The 23,479-nt window shown below is 41.2% G+C and overlaps 1 protein-coding gene across 3 annotated transcripts in view; it reads left to right on the top strand.

The window, feature by feature from the left end:
* Positions 1–23,479, top strand: part of MID1 (midline 1) — a 362,051-nt gene that overhangs the window by 84,629 nt on the left and 253,943 nt on the right. The window contains exon 1 of one of the 3 annotated variants that reach the window (XM_030572668.1): positions 20,596–20,744. The exons of 1 other annotated variant lie outside the window; for it this stretch is intronic. The gene's annotated coding sequence lies outside the window, so the exon portion shown is untranslated. Of the gene's footprint in view, positions 1–20,595; positions 20,745–23,479 lie in introns of those variants that run through there. One more of the 3 variants, XM_030572696.1, reaches the window with a different exon arrangement.

Here is a 23,479-nt window from a genome sequence, read left to right as displayed (position 1 = left end):
CCCCCGCCTCAGCGAGATCTTTGGGTTTTCCATCTTGTATGTACCGTGTGATGTCTTCAGGAACACCATCCAAGAACTGCTCCATTTGTATGAGGAGGTGCAGTTCTTCCAAGGTTTGAACGTTGTTTCCTGTTATCCAGGCCTCATAGTTTTTTGCAATGTAGTAGGCATGTTTGGGAAGTGACACCTCTGGTCCACTTTTGGGTTCTGAAGCGCCGACGGGCATGATCTGGGGTTATCCCCATTCTGTATCTGGCCTTGGTTTGAAAAAGTTTATAGTCATTCATTTGCTGCTTAGGCATTTCAGCTGCCACCTCTGCTAAAGGTCCACTGAGTTGTGGCCTTAATTCTACCATGTACTGGTCTTCGGGGATGCTGTACCCAAGACAGGCTCTTTCAAAATTTTCCAAGAAGGCCTCGGTGTCATCACCTGCCTTGTAGGTGGGAAATTTCCTGTGCTGTGGAGCAATAATTGGCGCCGGGTTGTTAGGGTTGGCTGGCACATGCAGCCCAGCTTTTGCCAAGTCCAGTTCATGTTTTCTCTGTTTTTCCTTCTCTTCATTTTCTTTTTGTTGTTTTTCCATTTCTTTTTGGTGTTTTTCCATGTCTCGGCAGTGGGCCGCCTCTTCTTCTTCTTGCTTCCTTCTGTGGGCCAACTCATCTTCTGCTTGTTTCCTTCGGTAGGCCACCTCTTCTTCTTCTAGTTTTCTTTTGTGTGCTGCCTGTTTGATTTGTTCTTCTCTTTCTTTCATCTCCATCTCTTTTTGTTTTATTTCCAGTTGTCGCCTGTGTTCAGCTTCTTTGATTTGTACTTCGGCATCCCTTTTTGTCTTGGTAGACATGGTTCCTGTTTTCTTGTGTTGGGGTGCCCTCCGGTGTTTATCTTCTGAACTGCAGGTTCTCTGTTGCCTCCTGAAGTCTGCCTAGCAACAGTGCCTTTAGCTAATCTTCAATGTTAAGTAAACCTGAAAAACCACTTTATTTGCATATATATAGTGCTGGTAATGACTCTCAATGGGAGTGCTATTGTGTGACAAAAGACTTTTAATAGCACCTTAATGATTTCTTGCTTAAGATGCAAGCTACAAACTGCCAGAGAGAGCAGAAAAAAAAATTCTCTCTGGTTCCCTTTTAAAACCAAACTTTTTCTCTCTGCTAAAAAGCCCTTAGCAGAGAAAGAAAAACATAATATTCCTACTGGCTTCTGGATTCTGTCTATCTCCCAACCGCTGCTACACCATGTCATAACCTTAGTCCCAGATTTGGACCTTAGCGTCCAAAATATGGGGGTTAGCATGAAAACCTCCAAGCTTAGTTACCAGCTTGGACCTGGTACTTGCTGCCACCAGCCAAAAAATTAGAGTGTTTTGGGGCACTCTGGTCCCCCTGAAAAACCTTCCCTGGGGACCCCAAGACCCAAATCCCTTGAGTCTCACAACAAAGGGAAATAATCCTTTTTCCCTTCCCCCCTCCAGGTGCTCCTGGAGAGATACACAGACACAAGCTCTGTGAATCCAAACAGAGTGACTCCCCCTCTCCGTTTCCAGTCCTGGAAACAAAAGCACTTTCCTCTTCACCCAGAGGAAATGCAAAATCAGGCTAGCAAATTCAACACACACAGATCTCCCCTGATTTCTTCCTCCCACCTATTCCCTGGTGAGTACAGACTCAATTTCCCTGAAGTAAAGAAAAACTCCAACAGGTCTTAAAAGAAAGCTTTATATAAAAAGAAAGAAAAATACATACAAATGGTCTCTCTGTATTAAGGTGACACAATACAGGGTCAATTGCTTAAAAGAATATTGAATAAACAGCCTTATTCAAAAAGAATACAAATCAAAGCACTCCAGCACTTATATTCATGCAAATACCAAAGAAAAGAAACCATATAACTTACTATCTGATCTCTTTGTCCTTACACTTAGAAACAGAAGAGTAGAAAGCAGAGACTACTTCTCCAAAGCTCAGAGAAAGCAGGCAGACAGAAAACAAAGACTCAGACACAAACATCCCTCCACCCAAATTTGAAAAAATCCGGTTTCCTGATTGGTCCTCTGGTCAGGTGCTTCAGGTGAAAGAGACATTAACCCTTAGCTATCTGTTTATGACACACCCCATTCTCAATTCTATGCAGCTCTTAGAAAACATATCCAACCCTTCCCCAAACATCTTCATTTCAGACACTAGCGTTGCCCCACTGACTGTTAAATTGATACAAATATTCACCAGAGAAAAGTTTGCCTTTCTAAAAGAATCACCATAAAAGTAAATGGCCTCTTGCTGTCAGATGCGTAATGCTGATCTCCAGGGTTCAGGCGGAGCAGGACTCAATATCAGCCTACAATCACAATGGATAGTATTCAGGTTCCTTCACACTTCCCCTCGAACCCTCACACTCCTGGGGCACGGAGCTGACCTCATCACTCAGGGAGGATGACCTCTGCCAGCACACTTGAAATCCTCTCAACAAAGTTCCAATGAGAATGGAAGGTTCAAACCAGTACTTTAAGCAACAGAGATTTTGATAGAAGAAATCATTTATTTGGAGCTATTGTTACAGCCAAAGAGCATATTCCAGTCTATTCTTATTTAAGTAGAGTGCGTATTGGAGAATCTCTTTCTTTAACTCTGTGAAATACCCTCCAGGAAAGGTGGCAGAGGCATACTAACATCTTTTCCTGACAATTCAGAAATAAATGTGGTGGGACATCCATTGGACAATGAAATACTATATGATGCTCTAATGATCGCTATGTATGGTGCATATGGAGTTGTACGTAATGAGACGATACATATTGTTGGGTTTCATCAGAAAGAATTTGGAATGGCCGCATTACTTACAAGAAGCAAAACAGCTTCTGGGGCCAGATTCTTGCAGGTATGGTTGATATTTAGGGGTTATCTAAGCATAAAATGCTGCAGCAGTGCCGCTGTAGTGCTTCAGTGAAGACTACCTAAACCAGTGGCAGGAGAGTGGGGCGAGAAGGGGAGGATTCTCCTGTTGGTAAAGGTAGTGCACTTCCCTGAGAGGTGGTAGCTAGGTCGAATTCTCCCATCGACTTAGCGCTGTCTACACTAGGGGTTAGGTTGGTTTAACTGCATCACTCGGGTGTGGATTTTTCTCACCCCTGAGCGACATAGTTATACCATCTTAATTTCCTAGTGTAGGCTAGGCCTTAATCATGTGGGTATTCTCATTAACTTCAGTGAGACTATTCATATGAGTAAGGGTTGTAGTATCATGCCTTTAGGTCTGACCTGTTCAGGCATTGCAAAGCATTAGTGGGGAAGATATGTATAACTTAAAAACCAAAAGTATGTTATTTCTTCCATATTTCAATAAAAAATCAAATACTTGTATTGATTCTTAGTTTGTCATAAAGGAGTTAAGCATCCCAGATTTTAAACTTGGCTCCTAGAGTTATAATTCATAATGAATCAATTTAATAAATTATTTCTCTTTCTGTTAGCAGAACTCCCACACATAGATCATCATTTTCTGGATTTCATTGTTTGAAATTGCTCGGTGAAAAATTTCACAAATTCAACTTTCTCTGTGCATGCCATTCAAAATTCAGGGTGTGTTGCTTAGTTGTGACAACAGAACAAAACATGGTATTGTTTCTATTGCCTGATTGGATGACAATAACTCACTTTGGAAATGCTTGGGGAAAGTAAATGTAAAATTAACTGTTGCATCATGGGAATTGAGAATGTACATTTCCATTGTACAGTACTTTAAATATTATTTTATCTCTCCAGTGATGTGTATGGTTGATTTCCTGTCCCAAAGAACTTAGAATCTTGTCTATGCGACACATCCATGAGTAAGGGGCAGTAAAAACCCCAGGAAAAAGGTTGGGGAGGGATTGTGCCTTGGAAGCTGGTGTAGTATACTCTTGGACAGCTTTGCAGACCTGGGGGTAGGTGGGAGGGGAGAATAGAGCTGTGAGGACCCACACTTCCAAGGGAGCACTTCTCTGACTATAAGGAAAGTTATTCTGCCTGGCCATTGCATGAAACATAGACAGAAAGTTCTCTGCACCTCTTCTTCAATCTGCACACTCTCTATTGTAATTATCAGGCTCAATCTGACCCTAAGTGAGGATGAGAAACAGGAGGTAACAACACAGGGCAAAGGTGAAAAAGAGATATAATGGGGAAGAAGACAATTGCCCAGATCCTCCAGCAGATAAATACCTTTGAGGCTCTGGGCCAATATGAGTACGTGGCCATATGGGGGACTAGTACATATGGCTGGTTACAATTATGTATTTATTTGTTAATGATGTCTTATGTATTTAAACTAAAGCTATATTTTACATGCAGCCTTGAAAAATGATTTGGTTTTGCTTTGTTTTTTTGATGGGGTTAACACTAGAGGAATGGCAGGAAATGGTGCCAGGACGTGGATTTTTTTTTTTTTTACATGCTACATATGAAATATCAGCTGTTCTGGCTGCTGCAGCTGGCAACCATATTTCTGAAGAATCAGTTAAAGTTTCTGCAGTTTATCATTTCTGTTCCTTAAGGTTGGGTTCTTGTTATAAGAATTCATAACCAAGTATAAGTTTATAGATAGCTACCAGATCTATGAAATCATTGAGGCTTTTTGTCTTCCCTTTTCTTTTGAGAGGACTGATGTAACCCTAGCCAAAAGATTTTTTCTGCCTTCCTCACAATGTATTATAATTGGGGTTGACCATGTTTGCCTGAAAACCAGTGATGTCCTTGACTGCATGGCTGTTCCAAATGGCCTCGTTGGTTTTATAGAAAACAGCACTTCTCCACCGTTTTCACTAACTCCATCTGACAGGCCACCTGAAAGAGCCATCAATCAACTGAGATGCTGAAAGTGATCAAAGGCTGGCTGATCATGTGTGCACTTCAAGGATCTTCCCCAACCAGTCCTGTGTCACACTGACACTTTGTCATGTCCTTCGTACCAGGAGCCTGATCTATCTCCTATTGATTTCAGTGGAAATTGAATTAAGTCTAAATGATGACTAGCATGCGGATTTTTATGGCTCAGTTTAATTCTCAATAAAGTTAGTGAAAATAATCCTATTGACCTCAGTGGGAGTTGGATCAGGTCCTTTGTGTATCTGAAAAAAAGAGAGGTCGTTGACACTGGCATTAAAATATGCAATCTCAGTTCACAGCCCAGACATGGGTTTTGTTACAGTTATGTTCAATGTTTGGGTGGAATTCACAGCTTATGGAGCTAAAGCTGACCATTTATTAAAGCTTTTCCATGTAAATCTGCTGTTTGGAAAAACTCTGGATTATTTAGCACATGATCAGAATTGCCATCTGCAGCCAGCCATTTGTGTTGCTAGCATCAGAGAACTGTACACAAAGTTTCAAAATTTTATTATGCCTTAATTACTGAAAATGGCGAGCTGTCTAGCAGAATTTTTGTGAGCATTAATAAACTCTCTTGGTAGTTATATAAACATTTAGGGTAGTCTATTAATGAAAAATGTGTTAGTGCAGGTGTTGAGTGTACTGCAATGAAATTACAGTACTCAAGAGGTTGTTTGTTATACTCAGTTACATGTTCTGTAATACTTCTAGGTATTCATACTGAACTCAAACCAATGAAAACACGGATTAAATCCTGTGAAAATGGAAAATAAGGTTAAGAACAATGTTTATGGCAACTAAGTCTTCTAAGTGAAGAAACCAGTCCATAATGAATTTAGAGGAAATATTTTTTCCAAGCAGACTCCCCATGATTTTCCAAGAGGTATTATAACAAATATCATTGGCATAAAAACAACTTCAGCCAAGGACTTCTGACAACTTCATTTTTAGTCCGGTCAGCTAAGGTAAACTGAGATGCCCAAGGAGAGTTGGTGAAAGAGTTTACTTGCTGTAATTCTAATAAAGGAGGTTTATAAACCACAAGCTGTTACAATTCAAAAGTGAACCACTGAATATTATTTCTAACAGATTTTTTATTTCCTCTTCTTCGCAAGCTGGTGCTACTTTGGGCTAGTGGGAATGGGATTGTGTTGAGGTTAGGGCACTGTTATTTATGTTAGATAAATGAAAGTATAATCACCGCACACTTTCACTGCATAAATTCAAGTTTTGTAGTTTTAAATCCTAGGACTTTGTTTTATAGCCTTAATAAAACACACCATAAGTAAAGATCAAATCATAGCATCCATCTGTTTCTGGCACTGAAGTTCATTTGGTCAACTTCACATGGCCTGTACAAATACTAACAATACACTATTTGCCTATTACACTTACTAAATTCATCATTTCTGCCAATAGAACTGTAATTCTGTTTTGCAATTTCTATAGCCTGATTCAATGGCAAAATATTTACCCTGGAAGGAACCATTTGTAGCTATTAAAATATTAGAAAGTGTAACTCAGATATGTTTATAGATGATTCTGGAAGGTGAATATTTATGACTGATAATTTTATTTTGTAGTCAAATGAAAGCTTAATCTCACCTTTGATCTCAGTAAAATCAAGATCTCTGCTACAGCTTCTGGATGGCTTGCATTGACAGTTATTTTTTAAAAAAAGGTAATGATACATTTGATAGACATACAATACATGGTATCATGTTTGAAATGGACCTTCTCTACACAGAGTTGACTTGACTGCAGAATTACAACAGAAGTGCTGGCAGCTTTATGCAAATTAACCATAGGAGGGAGCCTTTCCTCTTTAAGGATATAAGGAATCAAAGCCTTTGCAAATTAAAGATGTCTTTAGTAACAGACAATGGTGTCTACCAACCAATTTTTATTCTGGTAAAAAAAAATACTCTTATTCTGCTAATATACTCTATGGCAACTTCACAAAAGGCAACATTTACACCATAGCATAGACTCCAGCTTCTATAGGCACTGTGACCGACCCAGACCAGCAGGGTACAGGAGTCTGGTAGAGGGCAAATATACTGGTCACTGGATGAGTAGTTTTCTGTTCCCTGAGTGACCAGAGCAGGGGCTGCACTAGAGTAATCAGGAACCTGCTAGAACCAATTAAGGCAGACAGGCTGATTAGAACACCTGCAGCCAATCAAAGCAGGCTAATCTGGGCACCTGGGTTTAAAAAGGAGCTCACTTCAGTAGTGGTGAGCATGTGAGGAGCTGGGAGCAAGAGGTGCAAGGAGCTGAGAGTGAGTAGGCATACTGCTGGAGGACTGAGGAGTACAAGTGTTATCAGACACCAGGAGGAAGGTCCTGTGGTGAGGATAAAGAAGGTGTTGGGAGGAGGCCATGGGGAAGTAGCCCAGGGAGTTGTAGCTGTCTTGCAGCTGTTACAGGACGCACTATAGACAGCTGCAATCCACAGGGCTCTGGACAGGCCTGGGTTCCCCCCCAAACCTCCCAACTCCTGATCAGACACAGGAGGAGTTGATCCAGACTGTGGGTTCCACCAGAAGGGAAGATCACTGAGGTGTGCAAATCTGCCAGTAAGTGCAGGACCCACCAAGGTAGAGGATGAACTTTGTCACAGCACATATAGAGCAATTTCCAAAACCTACTCTGAAGAGCATGTAAGGGGTCATAACACTTTTAACATTACTGGGATTCACTCATTGTTAGAAGAAGGCTGCTTTTTTTAATCTTTGCCAACATCAGTAGAGGCTGCTGTGGTAAAGAATATTTGTTTGGTGTTCTAATGCCTGTTTGGGTTGTGGCTTACCTTTGTAGTCACTGACTGCTTTGTCCTCAGACCATATTAGAGAATAAAGTCTCAATGACTCCCTTTTGGCTTAGAATAAAGTTAGGGCTGGTTTACACAGAAAGGTTTAACTTTAAATAAAATCACGTTTAAAATCACATGGGCATTTCCAGCAGTTTAGCCAAATTGATCAACTTACTTGTATTGCTTTCACTTATTTGGTTAGGTACCCTACAGAAGAGAGAGAGAGAGAGAGAGAGAGAGAAATTTAATTGATAAGTAAGTACTGGGGGGGAAAAATAACAGAAGGGAGAAGAATATGATTTTTGGAAAAAAAAAATGGGGAGAGAAAGCGACAGAGAGAAGGATGAGCAAAAGCAAAGGATTAAATTAAAATGATTATTTTGTGCAGTGTTCATACTTGTGTGGGTCCCAGGATATATGAGAAGGTGGGTGAAGTAATACATTTTATTGAGCCAACTTCTGTTGGTGAGAGACCTGAAGAAGAATTCTGTGGAGCTTGAAAGCCTGTCTCTCTCAATAATAAAAGATATTGCCTCACTCAGTTTCTCTCTCCCATTTTATTTTGACATTAAACTGTGGTACATTTTCTAAAGAGATTTATGGCTAAATTTTTATAAGCTCTCAGAAGATATTTCATGGATTGCTTGTGCCTGCTGGTTCATATCTAGGCCTGTGGAGGGACTTAGCCACTTAAAGAAGGAAAATAGCAATGAGGGGAGTTCCTCTGGCTCAGTAGTTCTCAACCTTTTCCACACCATGACCCAATGTTACAACAGCAAAAGGTTTCAGCACCCTGCTCCCATAGTTTCAGAACTCCTGCCCCACCTACTCATTAAACCAACCAACTCCTAGTCAAGTCAAAGGAAAGACTGCCATTACATTGAATGGGAGTTGGATCAGACCTGAACAGTTAGTCATTTTGCCACTATATTTGATATGATTGCAGCTCCCATGTTGAAAAGTCATTCTTGATCTAGACTGGAGCAGGAGCGGGCTGCAAATTCTCACCTGTGCTGGCCTGCCTTTCCAGCTGGCATGGAGCTGCTTCTCCAGACTTAGCTCTTACCTGTCTCTTCACCTCTCCCCCATATCTCACATGGGCCCTAGCCTTGCTAGCCCCCTTCCTTCCAAATTAATCTGTCACCTGGCTTGTTCTGAAATCTGCCCCATCAACAAAATATTTAGGCTTCATTATTTTGAACAAAATCTAAAGATCACATTTTCCCACAGCACTTAACGAAGACAATATGCCGGTATTAACAGAAGCATCTTTCACTGTAGTATTCTGCCTCCTTGCCATGTACATGAGGCATATGAAGCACCTCAGGCTCCAGTAGTGGAAGACTCCAACCATCACTCTGAGAGGGGACCTAGCACATGCCCTTGCTACAATGAGCTGGAGTGGCTCCTCTCCAGGGCTGTGGGTATGGCACCTGAAGTGACTCTCTACCCCCTCCTTGCCCGTGCCCTTCATTGGTATCTCTATTCATTGTATGACTAGATACCAATGAAGGATGCAGCCAAGGAGGCAGTAGGGGTCTCCGAGGAAGTCCCAGAAGGGGTCCTGAGGGAGACAGAGGAAGAAGAGCATGTGATTCTGTACCTCTATCTGGCAGACCTGCTGAGCGAGCCCCCTTTTACCCCCCTCCCTGTGCCTGAGGACACAGAACCACTGTAGGAACCAGCATCTGTTGCTGGTAAGTTTTTTACAGTGGAGTTCCACCCTCCCTGACAATATCCTCTCTTGCTCTGGTGCTACATGCCTCAGCCTACCACTCGCTCCCCTCAAGATCGCATCCCTGCTCTGCCCTGACATAGTCTTGGAGCAACACATGGTTGTAAATCCCATGAACCACTGTAAAGCATATAATGGAAGCTATAACAGATTTATTGATGAGTAGTCGCTGTGTGTCTGTCTCTCTGCATTTCTTGACCATCACTGATAACGACAGTCCCTGGGTTGTGTGAAAAGGGGCTGGGAGAAGGACGGGAGGCAGATTTTAAAAGCTCCCTGGTGGGGAAAGAACAGATTGTCATGACAATTATGGCTGTGCAAAAACCTAACAGCATCCCTCTCTCCTCCCCCCACCTCAGTCTTTCCTTCATCTTATGAGTGGGGTCAATGTGGAAAGGGAATGGGGGTGGTGCGTGGCTTAAGTGCAGGCTCACCTAGGTCAGGGAAGGGAAAGAGAACAGTTTGTTTGCTGAGGAAAATCAAAGCAGTCCATTCTCTCTCTGACTTCAAATGTTTTGAACCATTCCTAGTCTCTGGCATCTGTCCTGAAAGCTGGGAGAAGCAGGGGGGTGGGTGAAGCATCCGCTTAGGCAGTTGCATAAACAAAATGCTGTTTCCCTTATCGGGGAGAGGCAATTGCCATGTGTGGTTAATCCAAAACTTCAGGGAAGAAAATACACTTCTGGAGTCACTCTCTTGTGTTCCGTGTCCCTTGCAATGCTACTTGCTGGACACAGGCCAGATCATCTGGTGATGTGGTGGGGCTAGAGCTGAGTGGATGTTTTCTGTCCTCTTCCAGGGGAACTCTATCTGCTGCCTTGGAATAGTCAATTTCTGCTTGAATTGCCACTCAGGCCTGTAAATATAATTCAGTACATTTTTGATGTTGCAGAAATTCAAGATGGTTCTTCAGGCTTAATGGCAGGGTGAATGTGCTTGGTTCACCTTCGTAGCTCACCAAATCCTTCCACTCAGCAATAGGTAGAGCGCTAACCATTAGCAGAGACTTCTCTTTGGCATGGTACTAGGAAGCACATTTCTTTTTTCCACCATGGTACTAGGAAGCACATTTCTTTTTTCCATTCCAATACCTTCAAAACTGCTATATTCTCCAAGTGATGACCAGCCTTCAAATAAAAGAGAGGTGACTGGTAATATTACCCCTGAAGGAACCAAACCACACCCCAACCAGTCCCTTGATGAACTGCAAACTTTACAACATTTTAATAAAAATAACACAAGTATCTTACCATATTTACCCTCTGCTCCTTCCTCATGGGCTGCATAAGTAGTCTGCAGGAAAGAAGCTGTAACACTTGCATTCCCAGGATTGTAAAGAATATCAATATTGTGGCCTCCAGCAGCACAATTATGTTATGTAGGGGGATTTAGGCAACTGTCAAGGAAAAATGAAAGAGAATGCTACCCTTGTATTTAACTTGGTAGGATATTTCAATGCCAACAGGGAAACCATTCCAGTGGTTGGTCAGTAGCAGCACCACAGAGGTAACAGAGAAAGACCTGCTTCTTGGCATAGATAGCTGTCAAGAGCACTTTGACTTTCTCAGGGAAAGGGAGGAATGGGTTCTTAGGTGGGATGAGGCATTCCAGCAAATGGAGATGCAGCATCGGAAATGGGAGCATGCACAGAGGGAAGGGGATCATGCAGTTCCTCATCCAACTGGTGGCAGAACACTTTTGGGGTCTGCCTCCCATGGTGGCTGCCGCTCCTATATGGGAATGGGCTTCACTTCCTCCTTCTTTAGCTGTCACGCAGCTTTCTGCTGAGGTAGTGAATCTCACTGCTCCCCAATGGGAAGGAGCATGCTGGATGACTGACACTTCCTCCTCCACTGAAACGCCTCACAGAGATCCCCACCCTCCCAGCATTCAGTGAGGGAACAATGAGCCTGATCCACTCCCTGTTGTCCAACCTGTGTTTGTCCCCTGACCCACGCAGAAGATGTCCATGTTTGTACCCCTGAACAATATTCTGCAGCCATTCTCCCACCCCTCTGTCTCCTGGCCCTTCCCTTCTCCCGACATGTCCACAGACATGGTTTGCCCACTTTTCTCAGTGAATTTAACCTTTTTTGGCTCAACTTTTCTCGTTATAAACCCCTTTAGCTCTTTGTTCAATGTACATCTTTTCCCTGAGAGTTGAACTGGTTTGCAACTGATCAGTAGGTGCCAAGGCTTAACAGCTTCCAAAGGGTGATAGCCACCCACTTATGTACTGGTATGGATTTCTGAAATCAAGTGGTCTGGCACTGAAGGGTTGTTGCAAGTTGCTCAGACAACTCTTTGAAGGTTTGCTTCCTCATTCAGAAGTTCTGCAGCCACTGGTCATCACCCTAGGTTTTCAAGACTGTCTGGTCTCATCACACCATGCTGGTTCTCTGGGATCAGAAATGGTGGTCCACTCATAGGCATTCTGTTGCAATCCTGGCACTTAGAATTTTCCTTGGGACTACTGCAGATTTTAATTCCCCTTCTAGGTCAGTCATCTTCACCATCTCAAATTTTTATGGACTGATTCTGACCAGTATCGGATGCTGAACCACACAAGCATTTGTGCTTTGGACAGGAGCAGAACCACATCATCATACACTTGCTCCATGTCTCCAACACAGTTCAGAGAGATGGCCAGGAGCTGCTGTTGTGAAATGTGTGAAGGTGGCATACAGTGCCAGCACTTCCCAGAGTCTCCTGTGTTGAATAGAACTCTGGGATACTACCATTTCAGGGGTGGTGCTACTGTGCCATCCTGAAAAGGGTTAGTGTGTACACAGCACACAGGTATAGTCCTGTGCACAGCATGTACCCATGCCCAGCTTGGCATATGTGGACACTTGGTTTGCCTATGGGGAACATCTGCTAGCAATATATGGATAAGTACCCAGGGAAGCACACAAGCATAGATGTAGCCTAAGCATAGTACAGAATTTGTAGTTCAGGATGAGGGTGGGAGGGACTAAAGTGGCTTAAAGTCACTTTTGCAATCTCCTAATCCTGGCCTGGTCTGCGATCACCAGAATAATTGAGACAGTCCTGGGAGCCTGTCTAGGTTCTAGCAGCCTGTCCCTGTCTGCCTATGGGCAGCAGCTCTGACCAGAATCTCCACAGCACTACGGGCCGAGGCCCTATCCGTGATGTGCCTCTTCCACCTGCACGTCAGCCCAGCACATGCTCTCTGGTACGATTTGTGAGGCGGTCATTGGAAGACATTCTTAGGGCCAGTGCTGGGGGAATCTTCTCCCAGCCAAATGTGGGGCTTTCAGAGCTACATCATGACACATGTAAAGAGGCTGGAGCAGGGTTAGGGATCTTGCCATTGCAACTAGCACTATGTTAACCAATGGCAGGAAAGTTGCCTTGTTGCTGTTCCGTTTTCTTTTTTTTCAACAAGCTTTAAACTGAGGCTGCATTCACTAAAGTTCAAGCACCATTCACGCAAACCTGGGCTGATTTATGCTTTGATATTAGATTCTACAGATATTCGTAGTCTCTCAAACTCCTGATGCAAAACCAGCGGAACTTCAGTCATTCTGGCTGACTTTTATTTTGAGAATATGAGTTCACCCAAGTCAAAAACTAAAAGCAAAATTTGGGAGTGGGGACGGGATGAACCCATATGGACTAAAACCAAAGAAAACAATTGGACAGACTCTTGCAAAGTTGAAATCATTGACTATTACAGAGTTCTTGCTGGAGTGAGTCTTTTTTTCCTCTTACTAATGCTAAGTAATATCACAATCTTGTGTGTTTCTTACTCTCATTTTCTCTTCATCTCAGTTCTTTCTTTTTTTGCTCTATGCCATCTCTCCCTCCCTTTTACTCTTCTTATTTCTGTTTCCTATTTCCATCCGATTCTCAGCAGCTCTCTCTCTTCTCTCTAATTCTGCTCCTCTACTCTCGCTTCTCGCTTCTTTCTCACAGGGCATACCTGTGATATGTAACTGAAAGCATCACCTCACTGCTTGGCTCTGCATCATCCACAACATTATTTGCAAATGATACATTTTCAGGCTCATTGAGAAAAATAAGGAGCTGGCCTGAATGAAAAGTTTTTTTTAAAATCTGTAATATTTCCAAAATGTGGACCTTGCATGGGTTTGTACTCCATCTGTACCTTACCTAAAGCAAAAACTTAGTTTTCCTGCAGTTGTAAACCATTGCTTTTTTGACAGTGTTGAATCGAAATCAGGTTATAATCTCTTTGATCTCTTATCTTTAGATCTGAAATTTGGCTGTTCCATGTGGCTTCCGAGTGTTTTTAATGTGCCAAAATGCATTGGCTATAGAAAAATATGAAAAATGACACTGTCTCAGTAGATAAAATGATTCCAAAACTGTCAAGAAAAAAATCAACAGGAGACTAGAGGACAGAAGGCCAGTTTTGCTTGAATCTATGGGCAGCTTGTCTTCTGCACCAAGATCTGCACAGTTTGCGGAGATTGTGTAATACTTTCAGGGAGCTAGTTACAATTCCCTGATTTTTTTGGGCTTCATACTTTCAGGTTGTCTGAGTTACTTTAGTTATTGTTTCAGAGGGAAACCTAATTGTAAAATTTATTGAGGATTTTTTAAACAGGGGATGAAGTGGCATTTAGTCATTGGCAAATAAAGAAAGCATCATAGCTTGGCATAGGGCTGTCCCCCAGACTGAAACCATTCTGAGAAATCCAAAGGCTATAGAGTATGTTTACCACTGTTCTTTAGTGGATGGAATCAGAACTGCTCCACATGTAGGTCATGGATGCTACACAGCTAATAGTTAACAGAAAGGATAATCTCTCTCATGTAGTAGAGACTTGTGCTTTGAGAGGATCTAAAGTCTATCCTCTTTATTGCTGAGAAGTTTTCAGTCTCTTTTATTGTGCAGTGTAGTAACATCTATGAAGTCCTTGGTGTGTACGGATTTGTTACAATTTGCTTCTTTCCTTATTTGCATAAGGCTCTGACCTTGCAACTGGCTTTGTGCAGAATGCCAATGACTTCAACGGTCCTCCACATGAATGCAGGCATCCACCCCATAGAGCTCCTTGCAGGATCAGAGCTGACACCATTGTTAACTACTTTTATATAATAATCCTGAAGAACAATTTTGACAAACGTAGGAAGCCGTTCATTAGTGTATGGGATTTTTCAATCAACAAAGGCTTAGTTGTGACTAACTCTATCAACTACTCATCTGGGAGAGATATTATTAATGGTTGTGAGGACAAAGCATTGTCTTTGTTCATTCACTCACTAGCTCATAAATAATAATAGTGAATGTAAATATTAGACGTTGAGTGCACGTTTTTCTTTGTTTTTGTTGTTTCTAATGTTAACTCCTCTTTTGCCTCTGTCTCCACAGTGTGTTCTAGAATTATTGGAATTTTTTTCCCAAGAGCAGATCCGCAACAAAAGTGTCACTGTGCTAGGCTAATCTAATCAGTCACATCAGAGATCCTCAAAGAGCTTAGTGTCCTTTCATGTTTAGTTTTGCTAGAATCATTTCCAATGCAATTACATACTCTGTTCTGCTTAGGGATTTGAAATACATTTAGGATTACTATTAAAAATGCAGAATTATGATGAAAATTACCTTGCCTTGTTTTTTCTTGGTAATCCAAGAAACACAGAAGGTAGTCAGTACTATGCCAATCAGATGTTTTAGATAGGATAAGGATAAATGAGGATTTAATTGTGAGCAAGTAAAAGAGAAACTATATCAGCAGAATGAACATTTCCTAAAATTCCAACCTTGTTTCTGCCTAGGCCTCTTCCTGTGAATCAGTATGAAAGTTTATATTCTGCTCCAAACAGAGACTTTCCAATTCTTGTGTGTTACTTTTGATAGTTGTGTTTTATTTTTGTTGTGGGAACCTGCTTCCGGTTCCAAGAGTGGCTGACATTTTGAGATGAGCTGGAGCCTGTTCATTTTCACATTTGAAAGATACTTTCTATGTGATGCCTACACCTCTTTCCAATGTCTGTGCTATACTGTAATTCCTGATTACATCCTGGATAGTAGGAAAACTGTTAGATATAGGCAATTAAAATGGTTCTTACACATTGTCATAAACAGATAGCTAAGGGTTAATGTTCTTTTACCTCTAAAGGGTTAACAAAAGGAACCAAACACCTGACCAGAGGACCAATCAGGAAACAAGACTTTTTCAAATCTGGGTGGAGGGAAGTTTTGGGTGTGAGTTCTTTGTTCTTTGTCTTGGTTCGGTGACCCTCTCAGCTCTGAGAGTGATCTTTCTATTTCCAGGCTTTCTAATCTTCTATTTCCAAGTTGTAAGTATAAGGATAGTAAGACAATAGGTTTATTTTTTTTTGTATTTACATGTGTGTAGTTGCTGGAATGTGTTAAATTGTATTCTTTTTGGATAAGGCTGTTTATTCATTTTTTTCTTTTAAGCAATTGACCCTGAATATTGTCACCTTGATACAGAGACCCTTTTATGTCTTTTTCTTTCTTTTTATATAAAGCTTTCTTTTTAAGACCTGTGGATTTTTTTTTTAGTGGGGACTCAAGGGGATTGAGTCTGCAGCTCACCAGGGTATTGGTGGGAGGAAGAAGACGGGGGGAAGAGAGAGTCTCTTTGTGTTAGATTTACTAAGCCTGACTTTGCATACCCTCTGGGTGAGGGGAGAGAGAGATTGATCTTTCGGTACTTGTGTTTCAAGGACTTGAAGCAGGGAATCTCCTAGAGTACCCAGGGTGGGGAAATCTGGGAGGAGGTAAAGAGCGTGGAATCCCTTTGTTTAGATTCACGGAGCTTGAATCTGTATATCTCTCCAGGAACCCAGGGAGGGAGCACCTGGAGGGGAAGAGGGAGAAGGAAAGTGGGTTATTTCCCTTTGTGGGGAGACTCAGGGCATCTGAGTCTGGGGGGTTCTCCAGGGAAGGTTTTGGGGAGACCAGAGTGAGCCAGACACTGGAATTTTTCTGGCTGGTGGCAGCGATATCAGATCCAAGCTGGTAATTAAGTTTGGAGGTTTCATGCTAGCTTCTCATGTTCTGAACTCTAAGGTTCAGATCTGAGTAGGAAAGTTATGACACACATGCCAACTCTCATGAATTAATCACGAGAAACATGATTTCTAAGTAACATTAATCTTATCTCATGATCTTGATAGAATTCTCAGTTGTCAGGATTTTTTTTTTTCAGCCATGGCTCCGCTGTCAGCCCACCCAGGGGTCCCTGCTGTCAGCCCTGGGAAGCCAGTGTTCCCCTGCCAGCTTGGGAAGTAGGATAGAGGACCCCACTGCAGTCCCCTCCACCAGGGCTGGGGAGGGGGAAGAACCCTAAGAGGAGCAGGGGTGAGGCTGGGAGGGCTGAACTATGGCCTGGGAGCTGCAGGGGGGGCTGAAGTGAGGAGAGTGGGGGCTGATGGAGTGCAGGGGGCGTGTATTGATGATGGGTTCTGAAGAGATGGGGTGAGTGCTGGGAGGGTGAAATGAGGGTGGTGAGGGTCTATGGGGTAGGGGGACTGGTGGTAGTTATGGGGGCTGGGATGACTGAACTGAGGGGAAGCTGAATTGAGGTGGATTGGGTAGGGACAGAACTCCTGCGGGATTGTGGTACTGGATTAATTGCTGGGCAGGAGAGGGGCAGATGTGAGGGTGAAAGCTCCGGTAGCAGAGGACAAAATCATCTCATCCAATACAGGTTTCAGAGTAGCAGCTGTGTTAGTCTGTATCTGCAAAAAGGAGGAGGAGTACTTGTGGCACCTTAGAGACTAACACATTTATTTGAGCATAAGCTTTTGTGGGCTACAGTCCACTTCATTGGATTTCTTATCCAGTACATGTGGGATAATGGGCAACACTAATTGTTGCATGCACACACCCTGGGATGGGCAGGGGGAGTTAAAAAATGCAGAGACTTGACCTAAAAACACAATATATACTTTTTAAAAAATCTCATTTTGAGGCCAGTCTCATGATTTTGGTGGGGCAGGGCGGGTCCGGCTCATTTTTGATCACTTGAAGTTGACAATACTGGGTTCTTAAGTTACTGTACCTATACTTTGGGACATTTGGGACATTTCCTTCTTTAGAGACAGCAGGTTCCCAGATCCTGATGTCAGAGATCCTGAAACCAATGAGAACAGTTCAAAAGCTGCCATAGAGAGAGAAATGGTCACAAGTGCAACTTCTGAAAGCCATCTATATAAGTGCTGAAATTCACCCCATGCAGATAGTCAATGCAAAGGCCCTGTACTGCTTAAGTCCCACTTAAGCCCTCAAAATGAGTGGGACTTAACTGTGTGTAGTGCTTGTGCTGGTCCTCCACACAGGGATGAGTTTCACTCTATCAGTATAAAACATACTATATAAAACCCACCAATTTTGCTTTGATGGTGTTAATCACTCCTTATATTTGATTGTCTTTGAACATTTGTGTGAACAAGTTTCTGTTCATTAGAACTTGAGAAAGCAAAATCAGAAACACTCACCTGAATAAATGTTTTCACTAGAAATGTTATCAGAGTCACTTTGAAAAGCTTCATACCAACAGAATAATCTAAATGTTACAAAAGTTTGTGGATAACTTGTGACTCGAAAAGACTCATTTTTACAAAGTTTAGATCATGCCATCAGGGGACAGAAACAATATCATATGACTTAGGTGGCCAACAATATGGTGTGAATAATGGACAGTGAATGCTCAACCAGTTCTCAAGCAAACCATAAGTTAATATTTGTTTTTGTAAATAATTCCTCAAATAATATAACCAAACATGAGCTATTTTGGTATGGATGACCTCTTATTCAGGATGTGACCTCGGGTCTCTGGAGACCTGGGTTTAATTCCCTGCTCTGACACAGATTTTTGGTGTGGCCTTGGGGAAGTCAAATCAACTCACTGTGCCTCAGGTCCCCCATCTGTAAAATGGGAGCTAATAGCACTTCCCTACCTCACAGGAATGTTGTGATAACAACATTACAGACTGAGGTGCTACAGTCCTATCAGAATGGCCATATTATCAGAATGGACCAAAGTTAGACAGACACATAGATAGAAATGAGCAGTCCCACTAAAATTAACTGGGTTTCTCCTTCACTTGAGAAACATTACAAGGTTAAGTATTTGCAGGATTGACCCCAAAATTATAGAGAATTTATTGGAATGGAAGTATCTCATCTATTTCACTGGGAAGGTGGCAGCGCTCAGAGAGCAGCAAAGAAATGCATATCATTTTGCTGCTGACACTAGACATGGAACGGATGCAAATGCACTATATCTTATGGTTCTAATATGAAACTGCAGTTCCATATCCATTTTACCAGTAGATGATTCTGTGAGGCAATGATGCTACATGAGAGCTTGAAATGTAGAAACGGATGTTCATTGAGGTAAAAAAAATCTATGAAAGCTGTAAACAAAATATCTAAGTTAACTATAATGTTAAAAGTTCATTTTAGTGTGGAATCTGTGCTTGAAATAGTATGGTGCCACTAAATTAAATTTTAGTACATATTGTTCCTCTGATATTTTACAGTTATATTTTAATGATAATAAACAATCCCATACTGGTGCAAGAGTTCCCCTCACAGATCCTATTACAGGATGGCGGCCTTAGTGAAATAGGTTCAAGGTTCCTGGTAAAGCCATTAAATTAGTAGCTAGGAGAAATTGACAGTGGTCATCGTTCAAGTGCCCTTGATGGTACATGAAACAAAAAAAAATCCTTCTTTTCTTCCTGGCCGATGATGCTGGTTTTTTGGACCAAAATAAGCTATGTTGTGTGCTACTGACACTAGCCCTCCTCCTTGTAATGTCTCCCTAGTCACCTCCTACTCCACAGCCTTTCCCACAACAAACCCAGAAAAATGTAGAGAAAACAAAAACCAAAGCAAAACAAACAAACCCTCACAACTTTGGTGAGGTAGCAAAAGGAAGTCTCAGCCTTTGCTACACAGGTTTTGTTTCATTTTCATTGTTAAAATTGTTTTGTGTGTAGTAGCTTTTTGTTTTTGTTTTGCTCTAGATAAGCCATAATGGGGGATTGCGGGGCGGGGAAATCATAGCTAATGAAGTCACAACCTATATTGTGAACAGAGAACCTCATCCATCAAACCGTCACCTCAGGTTTCTGTAGAGGGTCACAGAACAACAAAGTAAGCCTGTGTCAGGTTGAAATAGCATTGGTAAGTGTTAGTGTGTGTGAAGCTGGTGGTTTGAAGTCTATTTATTTTGCCGGAAAGGCACAAATGGCATGCTGCTGAGTTAAGGGAACAAGCGGGGGGGAGTGTCCTTATCAATTATTACTAGAAGGCTAACAACCAACATTTAAGATTTCGAATTGTACCATCTGCTTTTCACAACTTTTGATTTGTTTTGTGGCAGCTGTTTATTTCTGAGCTTCAGAGAGAAATGGGCAGGTAAAGCTTATGTTTCCAATTAAAACAACAATGTTTTTGAACGGTGAAGAATATGCTGAGGATGAGATTTGATTTACATGGCAGAACTTCAAGGTGCATTATCTGGGAAAACCAAATATAGGTCATTTTACATGTAGTTAGAAGTCGGTGTCCAAAGTAAACTTTACAAAGTAGTTTTTTCTGCTTGTAACTATTAAAAACATTTTAGGGAGCATAGATGTTTTAATAACTCACCGTTGATTTCAGTGATTCCCAATACATTTTTTATCTTATTTGTTAAGATTTTTTTAAGTTCATCTATGTTATCTTTTTTTTTCTTAAATTAGCTTTATTTCCAGGGTCTTTATTTGAAAAATAAACAAACAAAAATTAGGGCCATTAGCAGCCTTAGGAAATTCAGGTAGACAATTTTTTAAAAAAAGACTAATTCTTTAATATATGTTAACTGAGATGTAAACAGGGAACTCTGAGAAGTATCAAGGGGTGTATTTATTTCAGAAATTAGTAGCTGAGATATTGATGAATGGAGATGCGCATTTTTTATGCCTTGTCAAGAAGCACTCTTTGTATGGCATTTGGTGCCTGATGTCCAAATGACCACACTGTGTAGGCGAGTTTATTTGGATACCCTCTCTGAGGATTAACATACTGCAATGGTTGAATGCCAGCAGAATCTCTCCCTCCCCCACCCCCCCAGGAGAATGGTTTCTGCTGAAGTCATTTGGTGTGTGCTTTTTCCTGTGTGAGGATTAGGGAATAAGAGAATGGCTTTGTGAGGAGATTCGGAGAGAGGGAGCTGAGGAGAAACTAAACACAGGGTACGAAAGACTTTAGCCTTTCAGAGTTCTTTCAGTCAATTCATTCTGGGAGACCAATTGCATGTGATACAGCAGCTGGGGTTTTGTTTTCTTTTCAGCTATATACTGTAGGAGAAGCTGGTAAGGCTATTTTTTTCCCCTTGTTCTACTGTTCCATGATGCTGTTTAATTGCTTTATCGAAGTGATTGTTTCAAGACGAAGGGAAGTTGGTTAATGATGCTGGGGACACCCTGCATTGTCTCTCCTTTGTACAGCTGCTTAGTTTGCAAAGAGGCACTGTTTACAGTAAAGGGGCCAGTTTCCGTAGAATATCTTTTATAGTTTTTAATCAAAGTTGTTTTAGCCTCTCTTTCTGCAAAGCTGGTAAAAATAAACAAATAAAAGGAACTTAGCTCTTCAGTAATGTTTGAAATTATAGAAAGCTAATTTGGGGATAGGGGGAAGCTTTCACCTAAATGCTAAATTTGAGATGTTTGTTCTTCGTTGATGTTATCAGATTTCTCACTTTTCTGGATTAATTCCAAACCTCTCCTTGGTTTTGCATGAGGAACATATATTACAGTCTTCTCACATGCTCAACGTAGACAACAGGGGACACTTGCTCTGACAACAAAACAAAAGCAAATAAATTTCTCTAAGGAAGATGAAAATGAGAAATACAAAAAAAAAGGGGGGGGGAGGGGAATCCAAAATGACCAGCTGAATTTTTTAAATTATTTTGTTTTAGTTTAAAAAGAAATTGCAAAGAAATCCTCAACATTAATATTAGACACTTATTCTTACCAAAGTGATTGTGGATAATGTAAGATGATAAATACAAGGCTAAATAGAAAAAATAAGGAATATTTCAGAGGAATCAAAGTACACAGATTCACATATAGTCTAATTATGCCCTCTCAGAGGCAGTTTTCAGATTCTTATTTGAAAAAAAATATTAGCTATCTTTCCTTCCCCCTGCCACACACATTATTTTTAGAATAATGACTTGTGTTTGTCTCCATCTTTTATTTCCTTTCATATCATCGTGGGAAACTTTAGTTCGAATTGCTTGAGGATATGTGAACACAGCTTGGGGCATACCATGCCTATTCCACAGGCAAGCTATGAAAATCCTTCCTGTGACTCAGATGAATTGCAAAGTCCATAATTACAAACAAAAGTTTCTTTTGTGGTCAGTCAAAAATCACAGACAAGGGAACTGGAGAATGATTGACACCAGTTATTGGAGTGATTGATAGAGAACCAGAAACTTGGTCCATGACGTAGTATGTTGGTTTTTCAAGCAGTGTTGGTCTTTTTTTACTATTATTCATTTCTTTATTCCCAGTTCCCTTATTGAGTTCTGAATGCTTTGCTAAAATGGTCCTCTGTAGCTATTATTGCTTATGGCCTATGGATGTCAGTATACAATGATTTACTAATCTGTTGCTGCTGAAACAAAACTGATAATTGCATCATAATCAGACCTCCTTGAAAGAATGTGTAGATTCTATATACCTCACACACTTAGCTGTTGTTCCAGTTACAGCTCCCACTCTTATTAAATGATGAAGTGCCAATGCCCAATCCTGCAAAACCATACTCACAAGGTTAGCTCTTACTCATGGAGCCAGCCCACTCATCTCAATGTCCTTACAAGTATGAATAAAGGTTTGGAGGATCAGTTTCCTAGTCATTAATGAACTGGATTAGGAAGTGAGCTGTTACTATGGTTTTCTTTGTGACTTCAGAACAGAACATATATTAAAATTTGACACTGATGGAATCTGTCATGGGGTCCCAATGAATATCAAGCTCACTGGCTGAATATTAGAGTGTTGTAGACTTTTGACTTCACCATTACAGGGAAATGCTAAAAGATCAAGCACATTTTGCAAGTTTACCTTTCTTTAGAATACTGACAATTTTGGCAGCAAGGGAAACCTAATTCTTCTATCTCTTTGCATTCTACCACAAGATTCTGTGACCCCAGGGTTAGCAGTGTAACTTAGAGCTACTCTTTAGAAGGACAAAAGTTAAATTAGTATAGTCTTATCACCTACCATTGGACTCCTTACCCCTCCCAACTCCTAGTAATAACTCTCAGGTCTGCCAAATGGTTAGATGCATTTTCTTTTGGCATCAGGATCTGTTTTCAGCAAACTGATACATCAGGTTAGGCTTCTGGCTGTGGTTCTGAAAATGAAAAAGTAGTTTATCTCCAGACTGTAGAGCAATATACTGTTTGTTATTTTCACACTGCTGATTTCAGTGTGACTACTTGTGTGAGTAAAGGTTTTCAGTATTGGTACCCCAGTTATGAAGGAACCAATCTAAGTGAGCAATTACTATGGCTCCTTGGTTCTCTACTATAGTGCTGCCCAAACTCTGTTTCATTAGTTTTCATTACTCAGCAGCATTCTTTAATGTATGAAGGTAAAAATGAGGCTTTGTTGTCAGTTCTTCCCAAATATGTATGGGTCTGCAAAATTCCCATGGAAGAGAAACTATGGTAACATTGACCCAAATGAACCACACTAGCTGCTACTTCTGTCTACATTGGAGGTAATGTAACTGCATTGATTTAGCTGATCCCAGCAAAAAGAAATAAAATTATCTGTTTGAGCCTATACTTTGGCTAGTTCAACATCATATCATAATGCAAAAATATCTGTTTTTTTCCTATGTACACATTATTGGCAGTTATTGTTTAGAAAAGTGGCGGGTCCAAGGCTAGGTGAAAGGTAATGTTGTTTTGTGAGACATGTTATGTTTATCATCCTGTATATTACATAGGAATGTGGTTGTGTAATTTAAAGTACTTGCCATGTTTATGATCACAGAGAACATGTGGGAGAGAAGTCCTTGCAGCTCA

Source organism: Gopherus evgoodei, chromosome 1 (genome assembly GCF_007399415.2).
Source record: "Gopherus evgoodei ecotype Sinaloan lineage chromosome 1, rGopEvg1_v1.p, whole genome shotgun sequence".
NCBI classification, from domain to species: Eukaryota; Metazoa; Chordata; order Testudines; family Testudinidae; genus Gopherus; species Gopherus evgoodei.
The sequence above is the reverse complement of the archived record's forward strand: the minus strand, read 5'-3'. Positions and strand labels throughout refer to the sequence as shown.